Source organism: Grammomys surdaster, unplaced genomic scaffold, assembly GCF_004785775.1.
Source record: "Grammomys surdaster isolate TR1022 unplaced genomic scaffold, NIH_TR_1.0 881, whole genome shotgun sequence".
Classification (NCBI taxonomy): Eukaryota; Metazoa; Chordata; class Mammalia; order Rodentia; family Muridae; genus Grammomys; species Grammomys surdaster.
This window is the reverse complement of record NW_021605300.1, coordinates 86,213-102,406: the sequence shown is the minus strand read 5'-3', so window position 1 is coordinate 102,406 and position 16,194 is coordinate 86,213.

The following is a 16,194-nucleotide window of genomic DNA, read 5'->3' as shown; positions in this document are numbered from 1 at the left end:
AGCCAGGACATGGCTGTTATATGCATGAACTCAGAACATGGCTGCTACACTCAGGAACTCAAAACGCTGCAGTAACCAGCACAAGATCAAGCTGGTCAAAAACTTAAGCATGAAAGGCAAATGAGCTCTAGATGTCATAGCCCCAGCTGAGGAGCTCTTGACAGCTGGTGGCTACTGAGGGAAAGACAGTCACGTTGGGAAGAGAGAAGTGATGTCATGAAGCATGACCCAAAATCCAAAATTCATGAAAGATAAACCAGTTTGAGCATATAAGTTATATTCTCTACAGTGGAGAAAGCTAGCACAATCAAAGGTAAAATTGAGGGCAAGGGGATTTGCATTCTACACCTAATGATGGAACATACACCTAAGGATGGAACATAGAAAAAGCAAATGCAAATCAGTTAGAAAAAGTCCCAACAAACGCACACAGACAAGAAGTGCAAATGACTTTAAAGACACACAGCACATCCCACTCTGTAAAGGAAGACATGAGAGATGCTACTTTCATCAAGCAGATGAGGAATTATCAACCATGACAACACACCGTGTAGCTGAGGGTCAGGGAAAACAGGGGCTCTCATACTCTCAATTAAATTGATGAATCTTCTCTGAGAGCAATTCAGAATGTCAAATCAGAGAAGAGCGAGGTCTGTGCTAAGACGTCTTAGGCATTTATGCCTGTGTACTCAAACAAACTCAAACACAGGAGCTCTCAGGACAAGCGTGAGCATGTGCGCTCGCCAGCAGGATCACAGAAAGTAGAGGAAGACCAGGAGTGAGCTAACCGTCAGTCAGGAGCCAGTTCTGACACAGCAGAATACTGTGCCACAGGTACAATCATAAGAACGAATAGGCCAGTGTGGCATTCATGGCCTGAAATACTGTCTTAGCCTCTGGACACACATGTACATACTCACACACAGACACATAAATGTACGTTTTTAATCTTAAATAAAAAACAAGGCGTATCTAACCTGGTATGAAATTATTTACAAGGATGTTGTTTGTATAGTAGAGTATTCGTGCAGAAAACATGAAGAAGGCAGCCAGCATTCAGACTGTGAGTACACAGAAAAATACACACAGGAATATTACTCACAGAAACACATACACAGAGGAATATTATTCATAGAAATATACACACAGGAATATTAGTCACAGAGACATACACACAAGAATATTACTCAAGTGCCCACCAACAGTGGTTATTTTCAGGAAGAGACTTGGTTTCTAGAGGACAAGTTTCCAGAGGAGACTAACTTCTCAAAGAGTGACCTGTGTACTGTTGGAAATTCTTAGCCCACATGAACCTCCCCTTTCTGACACTTAAACATGGATTAGGAAGAAGGGTGGGCACATGTCCCAACAAACAAAAGAGTGCCTGCTATACAATCAGGAGACCAGAGTTTGGTTCCCAGAACCCACATAAGAAGCCAGACTTATTATCTGGAACAAGACTGTGACCCCAACTCCATGTGGGTGGCTGGAGACAGGAGGATTACTGAGACTTTCTGACTTCAGCCTTGCAAAGAAAACATGAGTCCTGAGTTCCCGGGAGAGACCTGCCTCAAAAGAATAGGAAGAGAGGGATGGAGGAAGACGCCCAACCCTAACCTGGGCTCTGCATCCCTACAGGTGTATGTGCCCATGCATACTCATGTGCAATACACTCGCACACAAATAAAAATACATCTTTAAAATAGATGCATAATGAGATTTAAAAACAGAAGGAAAGAAGATGAGAATGGGTGAGCCTGAATTATAGAGGAAGAAGAGGCTCTAGATGGCTTACCTGTGTCACTAAAGCTTCAGATGAATGACTGCGGCAAGAACCAGGACAGATATGATAAAGGATCCTTCTATCCGACCAGGGCCTTAGGTGCAAAGACCATTTAGGGGCAAGGCATGAGGCAACACCTCATCAAAAAGCTGGAAGCACAAGCTGCCCACGAGCACACCTAAGCAACAGGGAGCACGTCTGTCCACTCAAGAGGATTAAACATGAGTCCAAATACCAGACAAATGACTACAAATTTAGGCTCTGTCCTAGTAAGTTAGACTGGCCATGGTCCCTTAGCCCAGAGACTTGTCCTCTGCGTCTATATGTCAGGTGTGGTCTTCTTCCTAGAAGGATTATTTCATCGCCAAGGTGACAGTTCATCTGGTTATGGAAAGACCTGGCTGCTCACCTCAGTCCCCGTATCTGGGTTCAATACCTCTGTCCATAAGGCTATCTAAAAACAGAACCTCAGTGCTGTAGGCTGTGGTTTGTTTGGAAATAACATCAACACAGCTACAGCTATGGAAATCTCATCTATGTCTGACTGTCGAGGGCTCCCCATAGCTCCATGGAAAACAAAGCAGACATTCCCTTCTGCAAGCTACATTTAGGATTTTAGGGAGTCTGCAAGCAATTTTCACAAGAAGCACAAATACTCTATACATATGCATTCTAGAGCATAAAGCACAGGACCTTACATTAGTCATGTCCAAATTTTGAAATAAGCCTTGGTAAACTATCAGCCACATAGTAAAAGCTCAATAAAACCTACAAGAAGTCCCTTAGCCTTCAAGACCACAATCTCCCAAAACACTGGAATGTTTAGGACAATTTATTGAAAATTACTAATATGACAGAACGCCTCAGCTCATTTCCAGGCTGCTGGCAGCAGCAAAGTCTCAACACATCGCCCTGTTAACTTCCACTCCAACAGCAACCTGACCTAAGTGTGTGGCACCACACAGCTGCTCAGTCGACAGCAGGGGACCGGGATGCAGCAATGACTAGGAACACAAACTGCTTTTGCAGCAGACCTGAGTTTGGTTCTCAGCACCAATTGCAGGTGGCTCACAACTACCCATAACTTCAACTCCAGGGGATCCAATGACCTCTTCTGGCCTCAGTGGTCACATGTGTTCACACAGGCACGCATGCACAAACATGCAGAAACAAATATTTTTTAAACTAAGTAAACATAAACAACGTGTACCTGGTATGGTGATGCATGCCTCTAATCTCAGTACTCAGGAACCTGAAATGGGTAGATCTCTGTGAGTTCAAGACTAGCCTGGTCTCTAGAGTGATTTTTTGAGGACAGCCAGGGCCACATACTGTGGTCCTGCTTCAAAAATAAACAAAACTAAACTAAACAGAAGATACGTGAGTACAAATATTGATAAATGTGTTTATCTTCATCCAAGTTTTCAGGAAGTGTGAGATCACCTAAGAAGCAGAAAGCATCTCCTTCACACTGTTAAAGGGCAAGATGGTGAGTTACACAGTCCACAGAGCCCACCACACCCTAGAGCACAACTTCAGAGACTCTCAGCAACTGATTTTCCTTGCTGTCATACCAAGTCCCGGCCTGCATCTGAACACATCACTTAAAACATGTGGATTGGAACAACTTCCAACGTCAATAGTGTCTGGAGGTGAGAGGTCACAGCATCTTCACATAAATGAACGGATATGTCAAGCGAAAGGACTTGAAGAATATGCTAGTCTGTCCTGCCTTTCCATCCTGGGAGATGCAGCAAGAAGGCCCCACCAGAAGCCTCTGCCTTCATTCTGCACATCCCAGCATCCACAACTGTGAGAAATAAACTTCTGTTCTTTTTAGGTTATCCCGAGTCACGTACACTGTCATAGCATCACCAAACAGACCGCAGCAATCTTTCCCCTCCTTACAATAGAGGATTACTTTCCTGTGGTGTTGGTTTAATTCCTTTCCAGAAATTCTTCTGATGAAAGAAAAAAAAAAATCAGCTAATATGAATCTGAATTAAGAAATTGAAAAACTTGAAAGTTTCTTCACTAAAGAAGCATAACCTGGTTGGTTTTATACCAGAGGTTAAGAAGCACAAGGTGTCCCATAGATCAAGGGCACCGTGTCCTTCCTGAGATGTGTAGCAAGGGATGAGCCTGGAGACATTCATTTACAGTCAGCACTGCTGTCCTTAGCATCGTATCCAGTACAGAAGGGCAGAGAATGTGACCATCGAGATTAAGCAGAGGCACAGAAGCAAACACACACAAATTTCTGGTCTTCCATTATTTCTCATTTACTTCTAAGTATTTTTTTATTTGAGGAATGGCTGTAATATCTTCGCAGTCTTCCAATGGGGAAAGCTACACAAGTCCGTATTTGCCAGGCTCTCGGGCTTCCTTCAGCATCTAAATATAAGGCAATGATCTCACGCAAACCATTTGCCAGTGTTTAGTTTCCAAATTCCAGGGTCTGAGTTGACATGGTCCTTCCAGGCACAAACCCCAAGGAACCAGATAAACAACAGTTACATTTGCAGATTCCTAACCTCAGAGGGCTTGTGCCAGTGTCCTAGGGGACATGACACATGTTCTAGTTAACTAATTATGTAATTATCTTGTCTCATGTTTATTATGTCACTGATTCGTGGGCAAATAGCATCCACAGATATGTAACTGAGAATGCTGGGCCTTAATTAGGTGTTTATCCATAATGCTGTTCTGACCTCAGATTTTAAAACCTAACATTATTGAGCTAGCTGTTTTTGACTTTCGGTTCATTTTGGTTTATGTCCATTTTAATACAGAGGTATATTGTCATATGGCGGTCCTTCATGGACCACATACACAACAATGCTTTCAACACTGTATCACCCACGATCTTGGAGTTACCTTAGCTTATAATAAGTAACTTCACTGTGATGCCTGCAGAGTTTCTCAGAGTTCTCAGAGTGGCTAAGTGACCTATACACACTAATTAATCTATTTCTCTTCTTCAATTAGGACAGCAATATGCACTCTCTCACAAAGCCCAAAAAAACTAGTAACAAGTCTCAAGGCTGCCTCAGATAGGCACAGTCTTCTGCTGAGTCTGTGAAGTTTCTCCTTAAGCCTTTGTAGACCTGGGTCTCAAGGGCTACCCTAAGGGTATCATCTTTCAACGGGACAATGCAGACAAAATGTTCGTTTTTTTCTTTTTCACTTTGTAACCTTTCTCCCTTCCTTCCGGAAGCCTTCCAGACCAACCAGTGTCTGCAATTACTGACGCTCACACTCACTCATCACCCCGCCATCATTCAGGGCAGCCGGCCCCTTTTCATCTTCCTAGAAGACCTTGAAATTGTTCCTGTAACAACCTCACAGTGTGCTTGTAAGTAATATACCACATCTGATGCTTTGCACAGGATCTATCTGTACAGACTTTGGGCCACCAGCGGATGACCAGTAAATATTTATGGATTCCTCTGAGTCTCAAGCAGTAGAGCTGGGCCCTACCCAGAACACACTGGACTTACTGCAGCACAGGAGCCACTTGGTACCCAGGACGTAGACGCAAAGCGTTAACTCACAAGTGCTATCTTGTGTGCACCCCCGCCCCAAGTAATCCAGTGTCATTTACAGGGCAAACATGTAGGAGAGAAAATTAAGCCTCCAGTTCTAATTGGAGCCAACATTCAGCTAGGCCAGGGGAGCCAACAGGAAATAGCAGCTTCAACTTTGTTTTTGATGGTGAATGTTTTCTGGGTTGTAAATTGAACCATGAACAACCCAATAAAAGAAGATATGGTTATTTCCAAACTCACACAAACGTGTTTTCCACTTAAAAGACAAAATAGTTGTTTAACTTCTCAGACAGTGGTTTGGTTCTTAAAGTCAATTAAACTGTAATGGAATTGTCTCCCTCTGAAGTACCAATAGTAAATCACAGCAATCATGGCGTACAAGAAGTCCAGAAAGTGTTCAGGATATATAAATGCAGCCATAAAAGCCCAATGTTTGTTTGTTTGTTTGTTTGTTTTAAATGTGTTCAGTTCCACACAAATTCTGAAAACCCCAAGTAAGAACTAGGGCAAATGAACTTTTCCAAATACCATGGTTAGAATTATCAAAACTGCTAACCTGGGCAAGGTCTGTTTGTACCATTTGTATATAACCCTACCCAGAAGTCGGTCAGACGGAGGAAATGACGTAACCAACACTTCTCTGGAAGCACCTGAGTTGATCAGCACAAATGAAAAGACCAAATAGAGGCACCGAGACTCCTGAATTCACTGGGGTTTGCTTCTAGAAAGTTCCTAGTACTTCTGGTATGAGAGTGGTATGTTTTAGGAAGTCACGATTAAAAATAAAGAAAATCAAACTACACTCTGCACCTGGTGCAGGACACAACGGCTCCTCTTCGGGTTTCCACAGAGCTGACTAAAACCTGTCCGGAGTGTTAAGGAAACTTCCACATTACTTTCTGTAACCTCAAGAGAACTCACAGACCAGGGTGCCAATCACTGCTCAGCTATGAAGCTGACATGCCAAACAGCACCCAGCCACGCTGTCCTTAATACAGCTGCGTTTGTGAGAAACCATGTTAGAGATACGGCTGAATAAAAAGACACATTAAAAAAGACACATTAAGGGTATGGCTGGACCCAGGGAAGGCTCGGGTGGTTTCACAAATCAGCAAGTCAGGTCATCCTTCTGACCTCAAAGAGCTAGATCAAAGGCAGAGGCTCCCTGAACTCATTCAAAGCCTCCTCCTCCTCTCCTGAACAGCTCACTGTGTGCCAAAGGTGAGCCATCCACAAGGCAGCAGAGGGACCCCATAGTCAACCTGTGAAAACTGGAACCTCATTCCAGGATTGGTCTTCAGAGGCAAGGCAGGCAGGCTGAATTCGTCTGCTGTGGGAAGCCCACATCGCACTCCCCCCCAGGCCCCCCCACCCCCACCCCTCACACACGATATTTTTTATGTCTATTAAAATCTGCATTTTTCCAACCTCTCCCAGGGGATTCCTGCAGACTAGTCAGGCTAGGAACTCAGTGCACACTAATTCATATCACTAATAGCCCCAAGGACACATTCCAACCCAGCCAACAACCGTGGTACTCAGAATTCCTACCCCTTGAAATTAACACAGAATCTGACACATCCATCAGCTCAGAAACCGTCTTTCCCAGAGGCCCCTGCCAGGTGCCACGTGCCATCTCTGGAGAAATGCACATAAATAACTCATCAGGGGAGCTGTCTTCTGAGAAGATCCCAACATTCCATTGTAGTCAAGAATGTAAGAGATTCACCATGAGTAGAGAAAGGCCCTCCTTAATCCACTCAGCTAGCAAGTAGGGAAACTGGCCTTCAAATGACCAGCTGGCAAAGTCTGAATTTACAATCCCACCCCTACTGTTGTTCTTAAAATAAAGTCCCAGGGACACACACACACATTCCATCCAGGCCAAACCCAGGCCACAGAAGTCATATGAGGAAGGAAATGTTTGATTACCCATAAGACAAACAAACAAAAGTGATTCCGCTTGTAAACTGTTAGTATTTGCATTAGCTGGACCCAAGGTTGCAGGTTCTCACTAGAGTCCTAAAGGCTGCCTGGGCTGATGTTGGGTCCCGCTCCCTCCATGCTATTCCAGTAACTGGAATTCCTTATGAAAATGCAAATCTACTCAGCAACAGTGGGCTTTCGAACTATTAGTACCTGTCTTTCAACAGACTAATGAATCTTCTATTCTTTCTTAGAAACTGACTGTAAAAATGAGTCCAAGGCCATCAGAACAGTACAAGGTGTATCCAGAACTTTTCGTGGCATTCTAACAGAATACAAGACAAAAGCAACTTAGGAAGGAAGGGTTTATATACCAGCTTATAGAGCAGAGGCACACAGTCCATCAAACAGGCCATAGGCTCTAAGGCAGCCTGGCCACACTGCATCCAGCCAGTCAGGAAGCAGGGAGGGATGAATGCTGGACTGACTCATCTTGGTTTCTCCTTGTATTCAGTTCAGGACCCCAGTCCATGGGATGCTGCTACCCATATTCAGGGTGGGTCTTCCCTCTTCAGTTAAACCTTTCTGTGGAAACACACACACCACACTCCCATGGTAACTCTAAGTCTATTCAAATTAATAAAACATATTAATCATTACTGAAGGAAAAGGACACCAATTGCCCAACGACAGAAGGCTGGGGGTCCAGACATGCTCCACTATCCACAGGCCTTCTGGGTCCCACCTTCTAAGAAGCAAGCTCACAATGGACTGAGAGGATGAGACCAAGGTCCTTTGAGTCCTCACAAAGAGTCACTGATGTCTTCCATGTTCCTGGCACCGTCTGGCCCAGGCGGCAATCCTTAGTTTCCAGGCAAGAAATGGGACACTTACAACTTGAGGATTAATAAATCTGAAACGCTTGAGACTAGGAGTGTTTGGGATTTTTAGAACACTTGAACAAATCAAAACCCAAAATATATCTGTTTCATATACACCTTCTACTCATGGACCATCTTAATTTCATATTTAAATATTTTGGGGTTTTTTTTTTAATGTTTTGTTTGTTTTTTCAAAACAGAGTCTTTGTAGTCCTGGCTATCCTGGAGCCTGGAAGCTGGCCTCCAACTCGAGATCCTCCTCCATCTGACTCAGTATGGTATTAAAAGTGTGCCACCACACCCAGCCTTCATACCCAAAGTTTAACTGATTTGTCACACAAGGTCAAGTGCGGAATTTTCCGCTGAGAGTCTGAAGTCAGCTCTCAGAATGCCTTGGATTTGGGGCTGAAGGTAAGATACTTGCTATGCAAGAATGAAGACTTGAGTTCAATCCCGAGATCCAAGCACGGAAGTGAAATACTTATCACCCCAGCTCTGGTGATATGGAGATATGTATACCCCTAGGACGTGACCATCAATCAGCCTCTCCTACTTGGTGAGTTCCAGGCCACAGAGAAACTGTCTCAAAACATGAGGTGGAGGCTGGAGAGATGGCTCAGTGGTTAAGAGCACTTGCTGATCTTGCAGAGGAACCAAGTGATGTTCCCAGAACTCACACTGGGCCATTTACAACCAGTCTACTCCAGCTCTAAGGGATCTAAGCTTCTAGGACCGCTGGGCCCTCCCCCATCAATCCCTGATTAAGAAAATCCCCTACAGGCTTGCCTATAGCTGGATCTTATGGAGGCACTTTCTCAACTAAGGGTCCCTCCTCTTTGATGGCTCTAGCTTGAGTCAAGTTGACATAAAATTAGTCAGCACAACGGGATAGTCAGGTTAGATTGACTGGATGGAAAGACCCAAAGTCTTCACTTGGAAAACGGAAAGAATGTGGTGACTGTGCCATAAAGGGTAGGGGCAGGTGTGTAGGGACAGGTGAGTAGGGGCAGGTGAGTGGAGTCAGGTGGGTAAGGGTAGGTTTGTTTAGTGAGGGCAAAAGAACAGAAGGCAGTCCTTAGGAATAGCACCAACACTAGAGTCACCCAGGCCAAAGTCCCATCCTTCACCTCTTCCTTCTTTCCTAGAAGCTCAAGGTAGCCCACTCTACAGAACATGCTTGGCTTCCAATTAGAAAATGGGCTCAGGGCTAGAAAGACGCCCAATGGCTAAGGCATAATATAATACACTGCTCTTACAGAAGACCTGAACCTGGTTCTCTCCATGATTGGCTCACATCCTCCTGTAACTCGAGCTCCAAACTATCTTTAGGCTGTGAATGCAAGGTATATATATGCAACAAATGAATTTAGGGTTCCAAAAACTCCTGGTCCCAAGCATTTTGGTTAAATGATGCTCACACTGTAACTGGTTTCTTGAGGGGCAACTGTCAGGCCTGTAACCTGCGTGAGGCAGTGTGAGGTACATGGAAGGCAACAGAAATATCCAATGCCCATGGCTAGTCTCAATGTACACCCCCCCCATTCACACACACACACACTTAAATAAAATGATACTTTAAAAAAGAAAAAAATATAGATGGAACTTCTTCAGTACTCTATACTTTTTGTGCCCTGATTTTTTAGAAGAACCCAGGGAATACCAGGTCCATCCTGTTTCTCAACTGGGATGACTGCCCCTTCCACAGAGCACACTCAGCCAAGTCTGGAGGCACGCCATGTTCACAGCTGGGGAAAGCATGAGAATGGTCTCTACAAGGTAGATTCCACAGCCTACAGTCCACAGGACAGCCCTTCCCCAAGGCCAACAAAGAATTATCCACCACCAAAAGTAAACTGTGCTTCCTCCTTATAGGGAGGGAGGGGTAGAAAAAGAAAACAGTGAGAAGGCTTGAGGCAGTGGCCTCAGTCTCAACAATGGAGCACTCACCTCCAGGCCACCAAGAAGGGTTGGCCTTGCCTCTGAGTAGGAGAGAAAGCCAAACTAGCCACACTGGCAGCCTGGTCAAAGTGAGCCTAACCCAGTCCCATACGCAAGTCACCCCAACATCCCTGCTCAGTGCCTCTTATGACATCCAAGGGCCATATTCCCCAAGTCATTCAGGACATGAAGGTGTCTCCTCATGGAGGAAGGCCAGGAAGCTTGGCTAAGGGGAGTAAAAACAGAAAATCTCTTGAAGTAGGCTGTCAGTCCAAATGCCTATGGACAAAGAGGAGGTTTGGTAGCATGGAAAGACCTCAACCCCCCTGTGCCTACACTGCTGATTAACTCGGGGTCCCCCAATACTTCCAACACTGCACATAGTGTTTCCTCTTTGATCCACCTCAGTGGTTGCCTTGGAAGCAGCCCTATCTCCTCTCACCCAAGGGAGGCCGAGACTCCCAACCAGTCAGCCCTCTGTGGGAAGCTATAAATGTGGCCGGTCACAGTGGCTTGTTAAAAATGCAGATTTAGCAGCTTGGGTAGGGTAAAAACAGGCCACAGTTTGAACAGGCACACAGAGACACTGGGTCAGACACTTCTAGGCCACACTTGGCCCAGCAGCTTTGGAATCTCAGTCTCTGGAGAGCAGCAAGCACTGTGGTCAAACTCGGTTCCCAACACTCACCACAAGCAGGGGCAGCCCAAAGAATGTTTGCTGAGACAGATGTAAAAAAAAAAAAAAAAAATCCCATAAAGCTTCAGAACAAGGCAAAATAGTAAAGAGACAGTGGTGGCATGAACAGCTGGCTACCAGCATCCTGCAAGGGTAGGGCTAGGGTTAGGGCTTAACTCTCCTAGCTACAGAACCAAAATTCAAACCTTCCATCCCAATCAGAGCCCGGGACCTGGCTTCCAGGCAGGGTGGGGAGGGGGAAGTCGCTGAGTGACTGATCAACTCTACTATCTTAGACACTCCTTCTCCACCCCTCCCCCAACAGAGGATAGAGGTCAACCTCCATGTTTTCTTAGGTACCTAGTTTTCTGTTTGTTTGTTTGTTTTAAATTTTATTTTATGTATGTGGGTGTTTTGCTTGTGTATTATATGTCTGCACACCACTTACATGTCTGGTGACCTCAGCGACCACAAGAGAATGTTGGATCCCCTGGAACTGGAGTTAAAGAAGGTTGTGAGTCACCATGTGGTTGTTGGAAATGGAGCCTGAGTCTTCTGGAAGAGCATAGAACGCTCTTAACCACTGAGCCATCTCTCCAGCACCACCATCCACTTTGGTATCTTTTGTTTTGTTTTTTTGTATGTTTGTTTGTTTTCTGAGACACTGTCTCTCATTGTAGCCTGGGGCTTGCTGATTACCCTAGGCTGGTTGGGTGGAAAATCCTAGGGGTCCACCTGTCTCTGCACCTGTGTGCACTGGAGAAAGGCAATTCCCAGGACCACGCCCACCTCAATATATAAACACACATATACACACACACACACACACACACACACACACACACACACACGCACACACACATAAAGTTGCTAAGTAAACAGACAATGAAGGTTAAGAGACCTTAGAAGAAAGCCACAGAGAAGAGAGTGGTTGGTGGTTTTAGCGGCTCTAACACACAGAGCTGCACTGACTCAATCTACGGAGCACCATGGTAACACCTCTCTATTGACAGTGGGGACAGGTTAACTGAGCAACTAGTTCAGCAAACAGCAAGGAAAAAGCAAAAGGGTCCCACAGATGGCTAGCAGATTGAGGCCCAGGCCTGGTATGTCAGCAAACTCCAGTGATGTCTCCTTATGCAAAGGCCTTCATCCATTTCAGTAACACACAGTTGCCAAACAGAGACAAAAACCAAGGCAAGAAGATACATGTCCCCAGCGCTGCAAGGCTGAGACCAGGAACAGAAGGCTTGGCTCACCCAGCATCTTAAGTGGATTACACTGCTGTGATAAACACCATGACCAAAAGCACCCTGAGTTCTTTGGCTTACTGTTCCCCATCCTAATCCCTAAACCTCAATCCCTGAGGGAAGTGCTCGACAGAGCTTGAAGGCAGGGCTGAAGCAGAGACCATGAGAGAAGGTTGCTTTTTGACTTGCTCAGCCTGTCTTTCTTATACAACTCAGGACCACCTGCCCAGGGTCCCACTGCTCAGTGGCTTCCCTCTCAAGTCAACCATCAGTCATCAGCACGCTGGTCAATCTGACGATGTGATTTCTCAATTGAGGGTCCCTCATCCCAGATGACTTGTGTCAAGTTGACCAAAAAAAGAAAAAGAAAATCCAAGTTTTGGGTCACAGTAGTAGTTCAACCCTTTGCCTCTGCACTGTAAGAAGATCCTAGAGAAACCATTTGCTGTGACTGTGAATGAAGTCAAAGGGCTTCTTGAGGAAAGGGAGTTTCCTGTTTCCCAGCCCTGAGGATGCACACTGCAGACAGAGCTCAGAGACTCTGTAGAGAGGTCAGAGCTGACACTGGAGTATCATCCTCAACTGTGCTCCAGGCTCACCTGGAGAGCTTTAAAGAGAAAAGGAGACCAGGCCTGGGCTACAGACATGCTATCAGATAAAAGGCTTCCCAGGTGGAGCTGGACAAGGGTATGGCCTGTACCCCACGAAATGGAAGCCACTTTGCTGTAAGAGGTGAGATTTCTTGGGCCAGCAAGTTCACTCAGCAGATGAAGGTTTCTGGTGACAATCAGAGTTCTACCCCTAGAACATACATGCTTTAAGGAGAACTAATTCTTTCAAATTGTCCTCTGACACCCATGGGTGTACTGTTGAAAACAAGCACCCAAGTGTACAATATGTAAGTAAATGTAACCTTTAAAGTTTTAAAGATTGCCTTCTGTGCAGCAACTTCAGTTGCCTGAGATGTGGGTCACATCCTGGTTTAATGCCTAGTTCATGAGAACACGTTCTTTCCACTGTCTGTCTTTGTACAGGGATCTTTCTGAGTTGAGAGGTTTGTTTATAATTATATTCCTTTAGTGTTCAAAGAATCACCTCTACCCAGACTGACCTCTTGAAGTTAATGTTAAGCCAGCTACAGCTTCGACTAAAAATTTAAAACTGTGACTTATCCAGGACCAGGGAGGGGCATGCTCTGACTCACTTGAAGAAACCTGGATTTCAGAAAGTGGCTGAAGGACAGTCTCCATTGCACACACTGCAAAGAGTGATTTATATGTGTGTCCGGGCACGTGTGTGTGTGTGTGTGTGTGTGTGTGTGTGTGTGTGTGTGTATGTATGTATGTATGTATGTATGTGTATATATCTATCTCCAGGCCAGGAGAGGTCTCCTGCAGGTTACAGGTCACAGGGCCAGACTCCTGCGCTGGCTGACCAGACTGAAAGGTTTTCACTTGCAGCTTGTAACAGATCACAGCAGACCAGACAGTTCCATGAGGGGAGGTTTATTAAGAGAGAGAGAGAACGAGAGGAGAGAGAGAAAGAGAGGATTAGAGGAGTGGAGGCTGGCCATGACCACATGGAGAGAGGGGGAAGGGAAGAGGGGAGGGGAGAGGTGACAGTGAACCTGCAGGCTCAGGTCTAGGGACCATGGGAGAGCAAGAGCCTGAGGAGGGGACAGGCAGCCCCTTTTATAGTGGGCAGGGCTATGTGCTTGTTGCCAGGTAACTGTGGGGAGGAGCATACCTGGCTGTTGCCAAGTGACTGTGGAGGTAGAGTTTAATGCTAACACAGACCCTTGCAGTCCCATACAAGGTTGCCTGTGCCAAGACAGCTGGCAACCAGGGCTGCCTCTGGGTAACACCTGTAAGGCAGGAAACTGCCAACCCTAGGCAATGGAATGAATAGATACTTTCTAAACTATCCTCTTTCCATTCAAAGTCAAAGTAAATTCTATCTCAACTTTTCCTTTGGAAGCATTTGTTGAACCAAGAGTCATGCCTCAGACAATGGTTGCTCTGTTTGCACCATGCTACTGAAACTGCCCTTCCAGGAGAAAAACATCTTCAAGATCCTAGAATTCACAGAAGTCTGAGTCGGAAACATCATGCACAGCCCTGGCACGTCCTCAGCACAGACTTGTTTCCCCTGCAGCCCTATGGCAGTACCAGCCTTTTATTTCTGAGTTCAAACATGTCTACCACTCCTAAGAGAAAAGGGCTGTCACAGCATCCTTGAGAGGGACCACTCCCAAATGTCTCAGCTCACAGCCCAAGTCTGTTTCAGACGGAGATGAGTTGAGTCTGATGGACCTGCCTATCAGTCCATCCTGGCTACGGACCTCAGGTCGTAGTGAATTATTACTGAGCACTAATGGAAACCTGCCATCCTCAGCAGTGTTACCAGAACAAGACATTAGCCCGACAGGAAACAGTTTGGAAAACGATCTGATAGAACGCACAGCCAGACATCGGCTGCTGCCCAGTCTGATAACTGGGTTCTCTGGGGCTCCAAGTGCCCCACACGCACATGCTTTATGCTACTCGAGGCTGACGGTTCTGCAGGAGCTGTACTGGGTGTAAGTTCCCAAATGATGCTGTGTCTCCCAGCCCTGGAACTCCCTTTGAGGTATGTACTGAACAGAATCCCTCAGCCACCGACTAAGCAAGGCTCTGGCTTCTTACTGGACTAAGTGGGGAGGCAAGGTTCAGGGCCTCAAAGCTATTCCCCAGAACTCTGATGTTCCAACACTGAAATCAAAGCACGCTACACTCCGATTCTCAAGCCGCCTGCATTGTCTACATGGCAATTTGAACCTCTAACAACAAGAACCATTGCTTCCACTATAAAGTCATTCTTTGAGGTCGGAGTGAGGGTTGGGGGTGGGAGTTGTTCCAGAAGACCCAGCAGATAGGAGCATCTGCAGATGATTAAATCTCTTATATAAAATGGCATCATGCTTACAGATCCCACAATCAACCTCTCATAGACTCTAGTCATCCCGGGTTACTTATTAATATTTAATACAGCACAAATTATATGTAAATAGTTAGCAGTTGTTACACTGCATAGCTTAGTGAAAATGAACCTATGCCAGATGATAATATTTTTCAAAAACCCACCCCCTCAAGGCTGAGACTCATAAAGCCCAGGCTGACCCTGAACTCCTGCCTCTACACCTACTAAGTGCTGGGATTATAGTTGTACACCACCATGCCTGTTGTTGTTATTGTTATTCCCAAATGTTTTTATCTGCAATCAGTAAACTATCACAGACACAGAACACACAGGCCAACTAACCTAAGATCATTTAATTTCTGAGCAAATGATACGTATTTTTGCAAATACTTCATGTGACTGAATTAAAAATAAAAAATCATGGTCTGGTGGGCACTATCAACAACACCTGGAGAGACAAAAAACTTCTGCTCCCAAGGCTGCTGCCTGGTGCCCAACATCTTGAGGGAGTCTCCCTTGACACCTGCAGCTACATGCTCTAATCTTTTAACAGCATGCTTTTAGGACCGTCAATAAAATGAAGGCCTCGATTCCTACATAGTACAGAAAAACAAATGAACATACACATGAAGCCATTTGTAACCAAGTCAGGGCACAGTACCTTGCTGAACAATGTGTCAAAACTGCTGGCATTTGGTCTAGGCTCCACCCCATAGTTACCTGGCAACAGCCAGGTGTGCTTGACTCACTATAAAAGGAGCTGCTTGCCCCCCTCCTCATTCCCTTGCTCTCTTGCCCTTGCCCCCTCTCCCTGAACCTCTTCCCTCCAATTCCCATTCCCCTCCCCCCTCTCTCTCCACATGCTCCTGGCAGGATTCTACTCCTCCATCTTCCTCCCCCCTTCCTTTCTCTCAACTCCCCTCCCCATGCCCTGAATAAACTCTATTCAACACTAAGCAGTCCTGTGGCTGGTACCTGAGAGGGGGAAGGGATGCCTCAGCATGGGACCCTTGCCCCACACCATACAGGGCCTCCACCAAACATATCTCAGGTCTCTCTTATCTTTTTATAAATTACAACAAAAACGGTTGACATACATAAGCTGGCATTTAATCACAGGAAAGGTCACACTTTCCAGACTTCCACCTGGGAGCCTTCAGATTCCTACTCAAGCTAAAAGAATCACTCTCAAGTTCAGATGTTCCTAGGTATTGTTGAGTCACACACATGTGGC